Source organism: Microcebus murinus, chromosome 9, assembly GCF_040939455.1.
Source record: "Microcebus murinus isolate Inina chromosome 9, M.murinus_Inina_mat1.0, whole genome shotgun sequence".
Lineage (NCBI taxonomy): Eukaryota > Metazoa > Chordata > Mammalia > Primates > Cheirogaleidae > Microcebus > Microcebus murinus.
The window spans coordinates 22,654,198-22,674,545 of record NC_134112.1 but is presented as its reverse complement, the minus strand read 5'-3'; the positions used below and the strand labels follow the sequence as shown (position 1 = coordinate 22,674,545).

Below are 20,348 nucleotides of genomic sequence, written 5' to 3'. Positions count from 1 at the left end.
CTGCCTCAGCCTCCCGAGTAGCTGGGACTACAGGCATGCGCCACCATGCCCGGCTAATTTTTTCTATATATTTTTAGTTGGCCAATTAATTTCTTTCCATTTATAGTAGAGACGGGGGTCTCACTCTTGCTCAGGCTGGTTTCGAACTCCTGACCTTGAGTAATCCGCCCGCCTCGGCCTCCCAGAGTGCTAGGATTACAGGTGTGAGCCACCGCGCCCGGCCTTGTGGGGAGTTTTTAACTGCATGGAGAAATAATTGAGGGGATGGTCAAAATAAATTATCTCAATTATGTAAAAATATACATAGAAAAAGACTTTGCCCAAATATTTGCCCAGGAAATGTGCCCAAAATATTAACAATGGTAGCCTGGATATGAAATTTCTTGCTTTTTCATCTTTTCCCTTAATTGCCAGTCTTCTTATAAGTATTTTTACTTATGTAATCCCAAAAAGGATTTTTAAAATAATCCCAGGGGATATTACCAATTTAGGAATTTTATTTTAAAGAAAAATTTGGGGCCAGGCCTCACGCCTCTAATCCTGGCACTCTGAGAGGCCAAGGAGGGAGGATTGCTTAAGCTCAAGAGTTCAAGATCAGCCTGAGTAAGAGTGAGAACCTGTCTCTACTGAAGATAGAAAAACTAGCTGGGTGTCGCAGAGCACGCCTGCCATCCCAGCTACTCTGGAGGCTGAGGCAGGAGGATCGCTTGAGCCCAGGAGTTTGAGGTTGCTGTGAGCTATGTATGATGATGCCACTGCACTCTACCCAGGGTGACAGAGCGAGACTCTGTCAGGAAAGGAAAGGAAAGGAAAGAAAAGGAAAGGAAAGGAAAGGGAAAAGGAAAAGGAAAAGGAAAAGGAAAAGGAAAAGGAAAAGGAAGGAAAGGAAAGGAAAGGAAGATTTCATTTCTACTTCTGTATCCTGACACATCTGAAACTTCAAAAAGGCAAAGTCTTATTTGAGTTATAGCTAGGGTGAGATGTTTTTTATTCTGCATTATTACAGTTATTGTCTGATACCTGCTTTTACCCTTTTTGCAGCCTGCCCAAATCAGAATTACTCACACATTTTCCTTACTCTTATTACACACATTTTCCTTACTCTTATTCATACAAATATTGAGTGGGTCTCCTACAGCTGTCCCCTTAGGAAAATAAGCACTGGCCAATCTTGAAGCGAGTTCTCTCACGGCCCTGAAATGAAATCCCTCTGAAACTTATTCACAGAACTCAATTCTGTTCCTATCATTTGTCAAAATATTGGCTAACATACCAGATATTCACACTAAAAAAGAAAAAAAAAATCTGACAAGTTACCTCATCTATATACTGTGTATAACATACATTTTGAAATCTTTGTTTACAGAATTTTTATGAGGTGTTGTTTGTGCATGACACAACAAACTCCTTTTCCTTTATAACCTTATACAGCATTATGAGATGTATACTCTCGTACACGCACCAAAAAAAACCCTACAATTCAATTAACTCCCAATAACACATGCTAATATGAAAATGTATAGCATGAAAAAATTCAACTGTTTGTATCTGGCTTTGAAAAGCAGAATATAATCATTTGGATAATGGATTTTCTATCATAACCACATTCTACTTAAACCAGCATTAAAATCAGTGAATAGAGCTCACCAAGAAATAAAGCCGTGATTGATAGCTTTTTAAAAAAACTTGCTTGTTTTGAGGCATAATTCTGAAGCTGTTTTCTGAGCTGGGGGACCCAGAGGTGGAGGTGGGGGCTGCAGTGTTTTGCAGTATTTTCCAAACTGTATGTTGTGCCCCGTTGGTGGGTTATAAAATCAATTTAATGGACAGGAATATATTTTTAGAAAATCACTTTTAGAAAGAATACATGCACCTCACATAGTAAGGGTAAGTACTGATACAAGAAACTCTAATCTTACGTTTGAGTGTATATACACACACACATGAAAATGTGTGTATGTACTGGGTTGAGATACAATATTTCTCTCTCACTGTGGATCTCAATGAAAAAGCTTTAAGAGCAGTAGGCTTCAAGGGCAGGTCTACTGAATGAGGCTTCTTTGTGGCAAATACCAGTTGGGATTCTTGCCAGGTTAGCAATAAACTAACAGTTCCAATTAATGAAACACTCCAATTTAACTCCCCTACATGGCTAAGCTGACGGGCATTTCCTAAGAAGTCCGTGTTAAGAATATTTTAATGTACACTCATCTGTAGTCTGTGCTGCATATTTACGTTCTCTCCGTTTTCCCACTGAGATTATTTTTAATGTTGCATGCTATTGAAGAAGAGGGGACTTAAAAGACTGGAGGCTGGGATAGGATGCAAGTTGTAAATGCTAAAACAGGTAGCTGGTATCATTTTTGTGGCGGAGAAAAGACGTCTGATTATTCATTAGCTGGCAGGGTATGAAAAAAATATCTAGTACTTTTTCTACTCGTGCCCCCTTTAGTCAGTTCTCAGTGTAAATTACCAGTTCTCCTTTGGAGCAGCCCTGTCCGATAGAACTTTCTAGGATGATGAAAATAGTCTCTCTCTGTGCCATCCAGTATAGTGGCCACTGGCTAGATGAGGCTATTGAGCACTTCAAATGTGACTAGTGCAACTAAGGAAACATATTTTTAATTAATTTAAAATTAAACAGCCAACATAGGCTAAGTGAAATAAGCCGGTCACAAAAAACACAAACGCTGTATGATTTCACTTATATAAGGTATCTAGGGTTGTCAAATACAAAGAAACAGAAAGTAGAATGCTGGTTGCCAGGGACTGGGAGGAGAGGGAAATAGGGAGTTGTTTAATGGGTATAGAATTTTAGTTTTGGAAGATAAAAAAGTTCTGGAGATCAGCTGTACGGCAATGTGAATATATTTAACGTTACTGAACTGTACAATTAAAAATGGCTAAAGAGCTAGGCGCAGTGACTCGCGCCTATAATCCTAGCTACAGGAGAGGCTGAGCAGGAGGACAGCTTAAAGGCCAGGAGTTTGAGACCAGCCTGGGCAACACAGTGAGATCCCTTCTCTAAAAAATAAAAATAAAAAAAATTAGCGGGGCATGATGGTGCACAACCGTAGTCCCAGCTGCTCAGGAGGCTGAGGCAGGAGGCTGGCTGGAGCCCAGGAATACAACCCTGCAGTGAGCTATGATCGTGCCACCACTGCATTCCAGTCTGGGCGACAGAGCAAGGGCAGGGAAGGGCAATCTACGCAACCCAAACATTTGTGCCTCTGTAATATGCTGAAATAAAAAAAAAAAGTTAAAAAAAATTGGCTAAGATGGTAAATTTTATATGTGTTTTGTCACAATTACAAATAAAAATTAAAAATATTAAATAGCCACATGCGGCCAGAGGCTACCACATTAGACCACGCAGCTTTAGATACTGTGCCATCGGCTACGAGGAAGTAACCCTAAGCTCGGTTTGTAACCACCATCGTCCTCCTTACAAACTTCTCTGAGGATTCGTGACTTCCTCCTGGGAACATGATATTAGAGCTTCCCAGGAGTTCACTGCAAAGGAGCTGCGCCTACCAGCATTCACCCTCTCCCTGGTGGCAGGGGGCTTGAGTTCACGCTTGTGGCACCGGAGGACTGGAGGACTGTACTCCTGTAACTAGGAGACCGCTCACAGAATGTCTAGACAAGGAGGGAGGAAGCTGTGTGGGAGAAAAGACCTTTGTCCTCAAGTTCAGTGAGCAGTTATTGAAGGCGTGAATGCTCTGAGCCCAGGCAAGGGTTTTCTCTGCAAGACTGCCAGACTCCCCTGCCCCTTTATCTCAATGATGCTACAGTGTCCCTCATCAGTCACCTTTCCCAGTAATGAGAAAGCCTTGGGTTGCCTGCAAGGAAGAAAATGACTGTCTGTGTAAGCTGCAGGCTTATTAACTGTCTTGCAAATAACTATGGCGCACGGCCTTCGCTTACACAAAGAATGAAACCCACATGGCCAGCCAGGCTTCTCCACTCGTCATGCTCCCGGCTTTACTGAGCAAACCAAGTTAAGTTTAAATTCAATGTCTGTAAATTACCACCTTCCAGAAAAGCAAAGAAGAAATTATTATATTCTTTATTAATAAATTCGTTTTAAAAATTATTGCCAATACTACTGAACTTAAAATAGGCCAAATGATACTCATTTATAAACTGATTTTTCTTAGGCGTATCTGCTATTGAAATAAATGAAGTGTTTGGGAAAGGCATTCTCTAACTAAAAATTGGGATGTAAATGCCAGCAGATGAAAGTCATATATATAAAAATTATCTCAGACTCATCAAGCTCTGCCTGAAAGATTCTGCCAAGTTTTTCACTGAAAGTTCAAAACAGTAGAGCAGAAAGCTTTAGAACTCCACAGCCAGTGAATTACAGCTCCTATTAATAACATTTGATGCTTTGAATGAGGAGCTATCTAATGGAGGAATGACCATATAGGGTACTGCATAAATAAACAGGCTTCCCAGCCCACCTGAGTTCAAATCCTAGCCCTGTCACCCCTCGAAGCCTTTATATAACAGGGATAATGACAGGTAGTTAGTTCATTCTTCCCAGGGTTGCAGAAAGATTCAAATTAGATGATACTGCAAGTACTTACAAAGAGCTCAGAAAACCATCTGGGACACAGGAAGAACTCAACTGTCATGAGAACAAGAAAAGGATACTTGATGAAAGTATCCTTTCATCAATGAAATGATGAAGCTATCCCTTTGTCAAAGTCTACCTGTTCAGACTTCAGAAGTTTGACTTTCTCCTTGAAGTGTCTAAATGCTCTTTCATCTTTTCAAGATCAGCTTCGTTGGCCCCTCATGGCTCTTAAGAGATGCTTAACATTCCCTTCCTCTAATTCCAAAGACAGTAGCTCCCTCCAGCAGTTAACTCTGTGGTCTGCAGTGCCAGCCTTCAGCTGACACACTTCCCAGCAGCGTGGTGTGGCACAGGCTGGCAGGCTGCAGATGTGTATGGTTTGGTCTGGAGTGTTGCCCTAGATAGGAATCTGAATTAGCAGTCAATGTTTCTATATCTAGAGATTTCCCATAGACATTCAGATATTTGGCTTCTGCTACAAACTCAAAGATCTGGCAATAGTGAGTCTACGTTCCTGCATGACAGCAAGACTGGAGTTGGGTAGGGGCTCCTCCACGGGGCCCAGGCTCCCCACAGACCCCTCCACTCCCTGGCACCGAGGCCAGGGTGCAGTGTACTCATTCACGATGCCTGCCTAGCCCTGCAGCCGCATGCATATAGGTGCAAGAGAAAGACACGCCGTAGAGACACACAGACCCTAGTTCCCATCCTGACTCTACCCACTAACTCTGAGCCAGTTGCCTTCTTTGGAAAGGGACTACCCTCCCATACAAAACATAGCACTCGGGTTTACCTGAAACATGTGGAAAGCACCCAGCACTGTGGCTGTTCACAGTGGCACTCGGTGTTCACTTTCTTCCTACGACTCAACAGCGATGCATTTGCCAGGTTTGCACCAGTCTCTACTGTGCTCCTCCACCCTCTTACAAATGGTTTGCACCTCGCATAGCAGACACACTCATGTCCCAAAGTGTAACTAAAATGTAGTTTGAAGGGACAAATCTCTAGATTTAACCCTCACTTAACAGGGAATACAAATGACACCACAGGAACGTGACCAGCAAAATCCAGATTATGGGAAACTCTATAGGACAAAGCTGGTTTCTTCAAAAACAACCACAACAACAAAAACTGCAAGGAAAAAAAAAAAAGATTAAGAGACAAAGTTACCTAAGAGCTATATCAACCAATTGCAATGAACAGAATTTATTTAGGTCCTGATTTAAATATACTATACAAAAATTTTATAAGGCAATTGGAGTGATATGAACAGCCATCGGATATTTGATGATATTAAGGAATGATTGTTAACATCTTAGATATGATCATGGTACTATGGTTATGTCTATAAAAAGGAGCCCATATCTTTTAGAGATATAAACCGAAATATCTCCATGCAAAATGATCTAATGAAAGTAACACAAGGTGGAGAGAAAGGGTGAAAGCTTGGATGAAACAAGACTGGCAATGAAATAAAAATCATTAGGCTGAGACAGGAGGACCGCTTGAGGCCAGAAGTTTGAAATAAGCCCAGGCAATAGCGAGATCCCATCTTTACAGGAAAAATTTTTTAAATTAGTTCGGTGCGGTGGTGCACACCTGTAGTACCAGCTACTTAGCAGGCTGAGGCAGGAGGATCCCTTGAGCCCAGGAGTTCAAGGCTTCAGTGAGCTATGATCACACCACTGCACTCCAGCCTAGGATGACAGAGCAAGACCCTGTCTCAATAAAAAAAGAAAGAAAAAGAAATATTGTTAAAGCTGGGTGACGGGTATATGAAGTTTATACTACTGTTCTCTTTACTTTTGTAGATGCTTGAAATTTTCTGTAATAAATAACTTTTAAAAAGTAAAGCCCGTGATAAGATGTTTAAAATTCTTTAAAGGTTAGAGATAGCACTGGGCTGATCTAATATTAAAAATGTTTTCTTGGAGTTTTACTTGTGAGTAACTTATTTGGGGGCTCAGATATCTTCCTGGGGAATGCTGTGGTAGGAAGGATAGGGAGGGATCTTAGATTGGCTTGGTATGTTTGTGTACCAAGGGAGGTGGACAGCCCCGGTTCCCTCTACCTTTGCTTTATTTCTTTTCCTCAAGTTTCAAAACATCTGTCTCTGCTCACTGGACTTAGAGCCCCAGGAGGGCATGGACTCATGCAAATCTATTTCCCTGGCATCCAGCACAGAGACTGGCAAATAAGATCTCAGTAAATGTCTGTTGAGCAACTGAAGGGAAGTGCATCTATATTTCATCTTCAATGGGAGAAAAAAGATAAACAAAATCAGTGCTCCCATGCTGTGGTTCAATCCATGGTATTCAAATTTGGCCAAGCATCAGATTGCTCTGGGGAGCTTGCTCAAGTGGCAGATTCCTAGACACCCTCTCCTCGGAGGTTCTGATTCAGTAGGGCCAAGCTGCAATCACAGGAAGAATATTTTTAACAAATGCCCAGGTGATTCTGATGCAGCCAATTTAGACTGGTGTGTAATACCCACTCAGTATTTCTAAATCACTAGCACCTGATGAGAACTAGCCTTTGACTATTCTTTTTATTAATGACTGAAATTATCACAAATCTATTTGTTATTCCATTCCAAAAAAATACTGCAATTTAGGTGATTAGATTAGAGATGGGAAGATGAAAAGAGCATCTATTTAAAATCTAAAAAAACAAAATCCCAGGAAATTAATGACTACTCAACTTGACCATAACCCCTGATAACGTACGTTCTCCCCACATAGCAAAGACAGCCATTTAGATCATCATAAGAATCAAAAAACAAAGCAAAACATGTTTATGATATATGATTGGCTATCTATGCATACCATGGAAAGCTGGGAAATACATAAATACATATGGAAATACTAATGAAATGAAAAGAGGTCACACAAGTGTATAAATGGTATCATTCAAATTATATACATTATCAAGAGATGCAAAAAGATAAGGAAGTGCAACAAAAATGTTAAGAGTAATAGTATCTCTGGATCATAGAATTCCAGGCAATTTCCTAACCTTTATATATGCAGGCACTTTCCAATTTTCCACATGAAAATGTAGAATTTATAATGTAAATATTTTAAAAAGAAAAAGAAAAGGAAGAGTTGCAATAAAAATAATCCATCATCCAATTCATTGCAGCTAATAATATGGCCATGTGATAGGGCAGGGACTTGGGGTTGGGGGAGAACCCCACAGCTCAACCATGGCAAATTAACTAATTTTACCTTTTGGCCACATCTGATTCTGCCTCACTTGCAAGATATGACCACAATGAGAAATATGATTCAAGCAAAATGTCTATGTCTTAATCCATGTGACAGGGTAGTAACTAAGGAAATGTAGTTTTCTGTAGTTCAAAGGAATGCTGTGCTTCAAAATCTACCTTTATTCATAGGTAACTGATTTACAAAAGTATTCTTCAAGTCACTCCAGAATTTCTCTATAATGCAAAATATTCTTATATGATGTATTCCAATTTTTTGAATGTCAAAACATTTTCATGGACACTCCCACATAAGAGTCACAGTTCACTGAGAAAAATACGTTATGAATTTAGTAACACTGTCAATGAATTTGTATGTATTCAATGACCACAAAATTCTTATATACTTAAAAAATAATGGCTCAGATACACATCTCATTATTTTGTGTACATTCAGCGTTAGAACACAATTCAGATTCAAGGACCATCTACAAAACTCTACCACACTTAACTATTCTATGCCCATCTCTCTGACACATCTGAAATATGATTCCACTATTTTACAATGCAGGTTGCATGCACATCTGTAATGTACAAGCTCTTTTAGAGACTTTAATGTGAAAAAATAGGAGAGATTAATTGAATGACACCCATTTCTGGATACAACAATTTTTTAAAAATGCAGTAAGAAGCAGATAAACAACTTAAGTAGGATTGATTTTTCACTCAGACTAGCCAAATTAGAAAAAATATAGTCAGATCAAGTTCACTGTAAGGAAGACGTTTTCCTACACATGGCAGTTTGGAAGACAATTTTCCATCTTTCATGTTAATATAAAGAAAGAAAGAAAGAAACTGACTTGCATCACATTAATGACTATAGGTCAGACATATGTAGTCAGGATAATTACCCTAAGAGGTTACATCATGTCTTTTTAAGAAAGTCAGATAGATCCATATTCTGGATACTGTTCCTCTGCTTGCTAAGTTCCTCATCTGTAAAATGAGGCCATGATGTCAACATGTACAGTTGTGGGCATTAAGTGAGATAATATATGCAGTGTCTGGAATAGAGACACACTGAAGAAATGTTTGTTCCCTTAACTTGTTCTTAAAGAACAGGGCTCTGGGATTGTAATGATGATGGAGATAAAGGAAGGAGAATGTGTTTGAAATAGGCAGCCATGTGGTCAGGTGCCAAAAGCATTTTCTGTGGGAAATATCTGGGAGGTAATGAGCAAGCCACATCTAAGGTCCTTTCATTTCCTTCTGTTCTTATTTTTTGACACTGCTGCCATTGTGTCCACTAATTTGGCCAGGTTATTTTGAATGGTGACCTTCCTATTCCCACCACCTGCCCTCCTTTCTCATCTAAACAGTACAATGCATATTCTGATCTTTCCCATTAATGTGATTTGATATGTATTTAAGTTTATTAAGTATGAAATGTCCAGTTTCCTTATATACTAAGTTTTACAATTGATCTCTCTGACATTTCACTTTGACACTTCCTGTGTTACTTTTAATTGTGAAGGCACATCCTCGGTCTTTGAAATGCACATTTTGGCTTGTGATTATGTTTCAAATTTTTTTATTTTAGAGCAATTTTTGTGAAACCAAGGATAAGCCAACAATTCGTGTTATTTTTGAATATGAGTTCCATCGTGGAACGGATGCAGTGCAGACAGCTTGAAAATATCAACGAAGTGTTTGGGAAGGATGTGGCTAATGAACGCACAGTATGTCACTGGTTTGAAAAGTTCCATCCTGGTCATTTTAATCTTGAATATGAGCCACTTGAGTGACCTGAGACCAAAGTGAACAATGACGACCTGAAAGTTACAGGGGAAGCGAATCCATCTCAACCTATGTGTGAATTAGCAGCGAGGCTTGATGTTACTATTCCAACAATATTGGACCATTTGAAACAAACTGCCAAGGTAAGAAGCTGGATAAATGGGTTCTGCATGAATTAAATGAGCATCAGCAGAGAAATCACCTCAGAGCTTGCCTTTCTTTGCTGTCACGACATAAAAGCAAACCATTTCTACATGTTATTGTTATGTGTGATGAAAAATGGATTCTTTTTGACAATCTCAAGCAGAAGCACAATGGCTGGATAAAGTGCCAAAGCACAGTCCAAAACTGAATATTCATCATAAAAAGCTAATGGAGTCTGTTCAGTGGTCCAGCACTAGTATTACCCACTACGGCTTCATGAAACCTGGTCAATCAATTACAGCGGATGTCTACTGGACCCAATTGGACAAAATGATGAGGATGCTTGCGATTAAGCAGCTGATACTGGTCAACAGAGACAGGCCAATAAATGCTCTTGCAAGACGATGCTCAACCACATGTCGCACAAACAACGCTGCTCAAACTATAGGAGCTGGACTTGGAAACTCCCTGTCATCCACCATATTCACCAGACCTTGCACCAACTACCACTTCTTCCAGGCTTTGGACCACTTCTTGCAAGGGAAAATATTCAATTTTCAACAAGCTGTGGAAAACGCCTTTTGCAATTTCATCACCGCTCACTCTCCAGGCTTCTTCGCTGCTGGCATAAACAAGCTACTGTGTCGATAGTTTAGGCACATACTTTGATTAATTGTACTGCTTCTTGTTTTAGATATAATAAAATACACTTTTGATTCAAAATCAGGCATTTCATATTATACCCGTTAACTCTGTAAACTAAGATTTTTTAAAAAATCTTCCCAATCATCCTTAAAATGACAGTTGACCATTTAACTCTACATTGCTGTAAAATATTAGCCAAACAATCATTTCTTACAGAAGAAATAAAGGAATACGATTTAAATCTTGCCAGTGTGAAAACAGAGTGTTACTTTATGTCTAGCAAAATGGAATTAAAAACTACTTTGTAAATGTCTGTTAATGCTAGAGCTATTTGTCGTGTTTTACCATTAGCAAATTAATCCTATTTTATTATCCAAAAGGAACCTCTATACATACATATCAATATATTATTTTGTATATGTATATATGTATACTACATATTTATGTAAATATAAGTATATACAATGTCTGGGTAGGTAGGCAGAAAGGTACATAGATATATAGATTTTTTAAAAAATCTGGAAGGATTAATAATTAACTGAGAGTTGGGAGTGAGAATAAAGGTGAGGGTATAGAGATAGAAACTTTAAATTTTACCTTATCTAGTTATGTATGTACTTGTAGTTTTAAAATTTTTTACAGCAAGCTCATATTGCTTTATTGGCTTTTTAATTATTTTTTAAAATCTGATCATTTTAGTGCTTACGAAGAATACTTTAAGACATTTTATTAATTCTTTCAGGTCACTAGGGCGCTGCTAAGTGCAATAAAAAATGCACTAAAGCTTTACACTTTTATGAGAGAAGAGAAAAAGATATTCAGGAGAGTTTTTGATCACTACATAATTTTAATCAGGATTTTTAAAAGGTAGATGAGTTGCCAACATGCACTTTGAGCCTCTAACCACCTACAAGCACTATGTTCAACCCAAAGTAAAATGGAGCCAAGATGTTCTCAAGGTCTTCATCACCTGGAAGAAGAGGTGTTTAGGTACACAACCAGGAGAGGAGGGTAGTAACCCAACCTAAAGCAACGATCAGAAATGCTCATGGGATCCTGCAAAGATTCCTAGCTCACCTTAGGGAAAGAGATTAAGCACTGGGAGATTTAGGTTAAATAGATAATCATTGAGAACAGAAGAGGCTGGATATGGTGGTTCATGCCTGTAATGCTAACACTCCGGGAGGCTGAGGCAGGAGGATTGCTTGAGCTCAGGAATTTGAGACCAGTCTGAACAAGAGTGAGACCCCATCTCTACAAAAAAGAGAAAAGAAAAATTAGCCAGGCGTGGTGGACCATGCCTGTAGTCCCAGCTACTTGGGAGGCTGAGGCAGGAGGATCGCTTGAGCCCAGGAGTCTGAGGTTGCAGTGAGACACCATCACACTGTAGCTAGGACCCAAGAGCAAGGTTCCAGCTCAAAAGAACATAAGAAGAGACCATGAACCATCCAAGCTCCTTCTCCCAGTTTCAGGAGAGGCCCTATCTTTCCAGTCATCCTAACTAGGGAAACTGACATTCCATCCGGCTCATTCCATTCCTCAGCCCCATCCAAGACTGGGTGGGGGTGCCCTGACAACACTGGGAAATTCTGAGGAAGGGGGGACAGGTAGATGTTACATAGGTCACTTCGTATGCTCTTGGACATCAGGAACCTCACCTGTCACAAAGAGAACGGGAACATGTGGTCTTAGCCATCCTTACCAACAAGAGCTGCATAACCATGCCTCAAAGCTGCTGAGAAGAATGTTCCTGGAAACTCAGACTGGGTATAGGCGTGGGAGTGAGGGTAGAGGAGACACACAGAATGGCAGAAAAGGACACACCTATCACCAAGTAGGCTCCAAATCCTAAAAGGCTGTGGCCTCCTCAGATACAATGCGAGTAATACTGCGTCTCACCTGGTGACTCTTTTCTACATTTCTTGGCTCTTCCATTGGCTTCTCAAATCAAACTTTTTTTTTAAGTTGGCAAAGTGTTTCCAGAGTTTTTGATTGGGTCTTTGATTGCAGTGACACCAAATTTACAGATTCATTTGACAGGGGTAACTAATCACGATCATAAAATCTAAAATTTTATATTAGGACATTAAGCATTCACTGTGTGCTTAATAATGTGTTAAGCAATGTATAAAAATATAAGTGTGTGTATGTAATCACTTAATCCTCACTATAACCCCGTCGTCCATTTTAAACATAAGAAAACTGAGGTTAAGAAGGGTGAAGTAACTTGCCCAGGATCATGTAATAAGTAAGTAGTGGAGCAGGAATTCAGACTCAGAAACGCTCCTAACCAACGGGCTGTCCTGACTCCATCTTCCCAATGAAGAGCAGGAAGCATTTCATCCTTGGTGAGAGCTTTTCTTTCAGTCCACTGTTAGAGATCTATAGTTTTCTTTATGGGGATTCAGCCAATTTTCTGACAAGTTTACTAGAGAGAGATGCACAAATCCTCAAAGAAGAAAAACTTATGGGGACATAGGAGAAGATCTGAAGGGCAGGGAAATGTCCCTGTTCTTTGCTTAAAAAAGATACAATGTTTTATGGAGGAGTCTGTCCTCCCTAAATTAATCTGTGGAGTCAATATACAAACAGGGCTTTTGGAGAATATCTGACAAAAATGATCTTTAAATTCATCTGCAAAGGGTATGTGAGATTAGCCAAGAAAGAAGAAGTAGCCCTGAATGGCATTAAACTATATTATAAAGTTTCGGTAGTAAGATGGTTCGATGCTGATGCAAAAATGGATTCACAGAGAGTCCTGAAATATAGCCATATAATATAAGAAATTAATATATGATGAAGACCGAATTTGAAATCGAGGTGAAAGATAGATAATAAATGGGGAAAGGAAGACAGAAATCTGTCCAGATCCCCAACTTACTCCTAAAGCAGAATAAATTATTATAATTCAAAAATTTTAATTTTTACAAATGGAACCATAAAAATATAAAACATACAGACAAATTTTTAAAAATAATATTAGATAGGGAAAAGCCTATCTAAGTAAGCAAAAAATAAACTGTGACTCACAAAAACATACAGATTTAGTTATAAAATAACTTAAAACGTCTTGTGGGGCAAAAATTTTTAAATGAAAAACTGGGAAATACATTTACAGCATACATGAAAAAGAGATAATTTCCTTAACAAATCAAGAGCTCCTTATAGATCAATAAGAAAAAGATGACCACCCCAAAGGAAAAATATGAAAAGTATATAAATGCCAGTTCAAAGCAAAATAAATACAAATAGCCAAAATATTTACTAAAAAACATTCCTCCCACTCACAATTAAAAAACTACAAATTAAAGTTAAATTACCAAATATATATGACTAACAAAGACGTAAAAGTTTGATAATATCCAGTCTTGACAATTGTGTAGGAAAAGAAACTGTGGGTAATTTGGCCAAATCTAACAAATTAAATATGATTTGCATTATTTAGTTACTTTTTAAGGACAAAATTACCCTTTGGAGGTATCTATCAATTCACATCATAATGCAAATTATTTTATCCAATTATTTATACTTTCTTTTAAATTTCCTACTATCTAGTCCATTGGAATAAGTGGAAATGTGGGCCAATTGTTAAGCCCAGTGCTTGAACCTTTATGCCTGTAAACTCTTATTGTTACCATCGACCTCTAAGTTGCACAATGTGGGAAATGAGAGAAGAAAGGATGTGAGAAGGTACCAAACAGAATCGTTGACAAACATGCAATTTTTGTCCAGCTGCAGGGAAAATCCTAATATAGAGACATAGGGGACTAAATGTAATGGCCCTTTAAATCAAAATGTCTACAGCTTTCATGTGTGTTGCTTTCACATAAGAAGATGTATGCAATGCATCCTTGAATGTAGCCACTCATTCAGATGTTCAGCCAGCAAGAATTTCATTAAAGTCAATACAAAAATGAAATCAGTAAGAGCATTATATTGGTAGAGCCAGAGGAAGGCTGGTCTTTTATGCTTGCTATTTACAAGTGTACAAGTAAAAATTATCTCAGTGTAGTTTTAATAAATGAATGTAAATTCTAATAACCCCCTGTGTTTTCTAATATGTCATACCTCATCCCACAGGAATCGCCTAGTGAAGCTGGTGGACAGCTCTTGTTCATCCCATTGGAAAAAGGAGACTAACAGTGACGTCCTTAAGGCCACTGTCCTATTTAGAGGTGGAACCAGAACCTGGGGCCCTCTCTCTGCAGAGGGATGCATTTATCTCATTTTGCTGTATGAACATAGACATGTCAGAGTGGGGAAGATACTTTCCAATACACTAGGCAGTTGCATCAGCCTTGCCCTTTCTCCATCCTAGATGAAGTTCCACCACCATAACCCCCACCAACCCTGATACCTCCAACTCCAAATCCTGGATCACCACATGGTCTGCTTAGTCTGCTTCATAAAGTCTCATAACCCAGGAGTACAAACCCATAATATACTCCCCCTCTCCATGTACCGTGTCCCTGATCTTTCCGGTCCCTCTCTGTCCATCCCCCTGCCCCCTTCCAGTTTCTATTCCAGTTTCTCCTTACATGTCTGGTTCCTCAAACATCATCCCAAGCCTCAGACACCCTCCACTTCCTATTAATGACCTAGACCCACACAGCCTGAAAGACATATAACAGCAAGACAGACGCAAACCACATATGCAATTTTATATTTTCTACTAGCCATGTTTAAAATACAGAAACTACAAAACTATTTTTTTTTGAGACAGAGTCTCATTTTGTTGCCCAGGCTAGAGTGAGTGCCGTGGCATCAGCCTAGCTCACAGCAACCTCAAACTCCTGGGCTCAAGCAATCCTGCTGCCTCAGCCTCCTGAGTAACTGAGACTACAGGCATGCGCCACCATGCCCGGCTAGTTTTTTCTATATGTATTAGTTGGCCAATTAATTTCTTTCTATTTATAGTAGAGACGGGGTCTCGCTCTTGCTCAGGCTGGTTTCCAACTCCTGACCTCGAGCAATCCGCCTGCCTCGGCCTCCCAGAGTGCTGGGATTACAGGCGTGAGCCACTGCGCCTGGCCTCAAAACTATTTTTAATAATAGTTTATTTAACCAAATAGTATATCTGACATATTACTTCAATATGAAATCAACATAAAGATTATTGAGATATTTTACATTCTTTTTTACATTAAATTATTTTTATTGGATGTGTATTTCACACTCATGACACATATTGATTTGAACCAGCCACATGTGGCTAGTGGCTACCAAATTAGATTGTACATACCTAGACTCTCACTCCAATGAAACTAAAAATAGTGATTAAAAAAAAAAACCACAACTTTTGGCTGGGCGTGGTGGCTCACGCCTGTAATCCTAGCTCTCTGGGAGGCCGAGGCAGGCGGATTGCTCGAGGTCAGGAGTTCGAAACCAGCCTGAGCAAGAGCGAGACCCCGTCTCTACTATAAATAGAAACAAATTAATTGGCCAAATAATATATATAGAAAAAATTAGCCGGGCATGGTGGCGCATGCCTGTAGTCCCAGCCACTTGGGAGGCTGAGGCAGAAGGATTGCTTGAGCCCAGGAGTTTGAGGTTGCTGTGAGCTAGGCTGACGCCACGGCACTCATTCTAGCCTAGGCAACAAAGCGAGACTGTCTCAAAAAAAACAAAAAAACCCCACAACTTTTGCTTATCTGTATTTTTATTGTTCTTCAACAAACATAAATTGCAGGTGTTTATGTATTTTTAAAACTTATCAGCTTAAATTTCTTTGACATACCTTCGCATTCAACCTCCAATGCAAGTTTATTTTTTAAAATGGCATGTTGCATCAGCATCAGTCTTCACCTCAACATCATCCACCCGTACTGAGCTGCTATCTGCTGCACTGCCTCAAATCATTCTCCCTGTTCCCTGCCTCCTGCCACCTTCTCCCTCTGCATAGCACTGACTGAGAAGGTGCAGAAAGTCCGGGAGAAACACTTTCCATATCCTCACCACCTCGGCACAGACTAACCCATGCACCATTTTTAGTTCTGCCGTAGTAGATCTGGGGCCACTAAATCATGACTCAGAACATTCAAAGCCAAATTATTGAAAAAGCCTCTGTCTTCAGTGCTGCTTCAAAGTTATTTTTAAATAGGCTTGTTATCCATTTTTACTTATAATTAGAAACATTAAAAAAAAAAATTGAGCAACATGGCCCACTTTGGTTCCTCTTTAAAGGAAACTGGCCTAATAGTTCTCCACAAACATGAACAACTAAATTTTTAATCAAAGAGAGTGCTTCTCACCGCAAAGATTTTGACTAACATTATGTTTTTGGCTCTTAAATACAGAAGCAGTCTCATCACTGGAAAACACGAACATGAGGTGTACACACCTTAAGAGGTTAAAAGGGTCTGAATTGGTAAACTAAGGTATAGTCGTGACTTTAAATGTCCATAGATTTTTAAACTCATGTTAGAGTTTGGTTTCCTGTTGCTCAAAGTGTTTACCATCCTAATGACAGGTTTGCCCTTTTCCCCCAGGCTCTGAAAGGTGGCGTGTAGAATCCTGAGCTGGGGAGTTATGGGACCTGGATAGGAGTCCTCACTGCCAGTTGCCAGCCAGTGACATGACCTTGGTGCTGCATTCCTCCTGCTGTGCTCAGCCTTCCTGCTGTAAAAAGGGAGTCTCAGGCAGCCTCTAGCCCTGCCACTCCTGGCCTTAGCCCTCATCTTCCTCTACTCCATTATTCCCCAAGCACTTGCCTCCTCTAGCATCTCCTCCTCCCTAAAAGACAAGATGGCTGGCAGCACGACAGTGAAAAGGGAAAGAAAGGCTGTTTTTTTTTTTTTAAACAAAATCCTAAAATGAGTCACCTTTCAAGAATTTGCCATTCCCTGGTGCCCGGGCTGCTTGCTCATGCTGCTGAATCAATCAGTTCTGCCAACGAAACTTGCTCTAAGAACCTGGTATTTGTTGTGCGCACTGTTCTTGGATGATGTTTATGCTATACACCTGTCTCTTTTAAGAGCCACTTGTAAGTACAAAGCCACTAGAAGTTGTGCACCAAACAGACACCAGCAGCCACAGAGTCAGTTGAGCCAGGAGAAAATGAGATCGAAATTGCAAGAGTTTTAATTAGTTTTTTTTTTTTAAATTTCAGCATATTATGGGGGTACAAATTTTAAGGTTTCAAATAATGCCTTTGTCCCCCTCCCCCCACAAGTTGAGCCTCAAGCATGACCATCCCCCAGACGGTGCACGTCTCTCTCATTATATATGTATATACCCGCCCTCCTTCCCCCCTCCCACCAGCCCATTACCCAATTAATGTAGTTCCTACGTGTCCACTTTAATTAGGTTTTGAATAAGCTTGTGATAGGTTAGGGAAAATAATTACAGCTCCCCAAACTTCTCATTTAACATCCCCCAGGTCCCTGCTGCACCCTAAAATCTAGCCAGCTCCGAGAACCACTCCATGCCTGACACCCAGCAGAGCCCTCCCTGTCGCTAATGTACAAGTCAGGGGGCAGCCAGTGTTAGCTGTGGTCTGTGCTGCTTCCGCCTGGCCTGATTCTTCACGCTGCCATTTTGAATTAACACAGGTTTCCTCTGCAACTGATGCCTGGAACGCTGCACACACACACGCACACACACACCCCTCACCAGGATGCTGGACACGAGCATTAATTCAAGGCACTTGCTAGCAAGCTAGAATTGAACGGAAAAGCCGTATCATTTAACAGAGCCCTACAAGGTCAGCTTTGAGTCACGACAAACGACAGTTTCCTTAGATGCTTTAAAGGACATTTATATCCCTAAGTCCGAGTTCTCCGCAATTCTCTAAAGTTTAAGCGCCCCTCCTTGCTTGGCAGATCACACTCGTCTCTGCCCTCGGGAGTGATGTGGCCAAGTAACTGGCGCCCCAACAGACAAGGCAAACTGAGGCAGGCAATCAGAAACACGCGACCGCGTTTTATCAGTAAGTTCCCCGGCTCCATCGCGTTAACCTGCCCTAAACCCCCGGAGAATGCCCCGGGCGCAGCTCGGGGAAGTTGTATCAAGACCCACGCGCGCGGACCGCGTAGACGGGAGCAGCATCCCGCGCGCGGGGCGTTGGCGGGGGGGGGGAGCCCCCGGGGCACGACGCGGACCGGGTGGGGCGCGGGGCAGAGCCGGGCCGAGGGCAGAGGCCCCGCCAGGCAGCCGCGTCCGCCGCGGGCCGGCCCGCGCGGCAGGTGCGTTGCCTCCCGGAGGTGCCAGTGGCCAGCCGCGACCCCGGAGCGGCCCGAGCGGCGGCGGCGTGGGGGCGCGCAGGCACACACCCCAGCGGGCAGCAACTTGGCCGTCGGGAAAAGGAAACACGGGGAAAGCAGCCGGGGTGGGGGTTGTAAGAGTTAAAAGGAAGTGGGGAAAGGATGGGAGAGGGGTGTGGAGAGCGGGCGCAGGTTCCGAGCAGGCGGCAGTGCCTGCGCCCGGGTGGGGCGTCCCTCTCCTGCACCCCCGCAGCCCGCGAGCCCGCGCCACCCGGCCCCAGGCCAGCTCTCCTCCGACGCCCCACAGCCCCCAGCCCGCCGGGCGCGGCCAGCGCCAGCCGCGGGCGCGGGGGACCGCGGAGGACGCGCGGCGCGGGGCGGCGAAGGCGCTTGGGGGGAGCCCGCGGGGGAAGCCGCGCCGCAAACCCTGCCCTCCCGCGCGCGGCCGCCGCGGCTCACCTGCGGGCCCGCGGGCTCCGGCTCCGCGCTGCGCTACTGAGGCTGCGGGTCTGCGGGGCCCGATCACTGCGGCGACATCGGGCTGCAGCTGCAGTGGCGGAGGCGGCCGCCGGCGCTTCCCCCTCCCCAGACTCCGGCTGCCGGCCCGCCGCCCCCCGCAACAGCTGGCCCGGCTCACGTGACCGCGCCCCCCCGCCTCCGCCCACCCCGGGCCGCCGCACCCGCCGCGTCTGGCTGCCTGGGCCGGCGCGGCGCTGCCGGGGCGGGGGGAGGGCGCCTCGGAGGGAGGGAGCCGCCGCGGGGGCGGATCTCGCCGCGGAAAGTGGCTCCCTCCTTGCTCGTTTCTTTTAATTCCTACGTTGCAGCTCTCTCCAAAGGGAGAGCCAGGGACTTAAGGAGCCAGGCCTGGCTCCTCTGGCACCTCTTTCCGACCCCGTCGTTGGGTTGCTACGTCCGGGGCCTCTGCGCCTAAGCGAGATTTCCCCGCGGAGAAACGCGTCCTGTGTTTTGTTGACTCATGTCCAAGTCGGATCCCGGGTCTTAAAAGATGCGGTCCTGCACCGTGTCCATACGCCCGGTACTTGGACACTGTGGCCCCGAGAGGTTAAGTAACTTGTCTAAGGTCACACAGCAAGTAGGAAAGCCAAGATTCTATGCCGGGATTAATAAATCTACGTACAGCGGCGTGTGTGTGTGTGTGTGTGTGTGTGTGTGTGTGTGTGTGTGTGTTGATGCCAGCATCAAGGTCATTGGTCAGGACCCCACACAGGCTCTACCTTTTACAAAGAAATAAGAAATCAGTAACTATTAATGTCTCTTCATCTCAAAGGATGTGAAGAGAGTCCACAGGAAACTAAATGCAATGTCCCCAAGGCACATGGAAAGATATTCAAGCTCGCTTAACTGCAAATCAAATATAGGAGGCAGCATTTTCTACCTGTCAGATAAGCAAAAATCTAAAACTTCCATGGAGGCCAATGTGGCAATATCTCTCAAAATAACAAATTTATATATATGGTCCTGGACTCAATGATTCCACTTCTGGAATTTATCCGACAAATACACTGACACCGATGTGAAATGAAACGAGGACAAGGTCATCCATTGCTACATTATTTGTGCCAGCAAAGATTGGAAGCAAATATCTATGGCTAGAGGACTGTTCAAATAAATTATAGTACATCAATACCATGGAATGCTATCTAGCTTATTAAAAAATTAGGATGATCTCTATGTACTGATGTGAAAAGATTTGCAACCTATACTAAGTAAAGGATTAAAGAAAAGCGAGGTGCAGAATTTTGTGTGTGTTATC

At 42.3% G+C, this 20,348-nt stretch overlaps 1 protein-coding gene across 1 annotated transcript in view; it reads right to left on the bottom strand.

Moving 5' to 3' along the window:
• SCRN1 (secernin 1) overlaps positions 1–19,205 on the bottom strand; it is a 66,623-nt gene extending 47,418 nt beyond the window's left edge. The window contains exon 1 of the mRNA XM_012735881.3: positions 19,034–19,205. The gene's annotated coding sequence lies outside the window, so the exon portion shown is untranslated. The remainder of the gene's footprint in view (positions 1–19,033) is intronic.
• Positions 19,206–20,348: the final 1,143 nt, after the last annotated feature.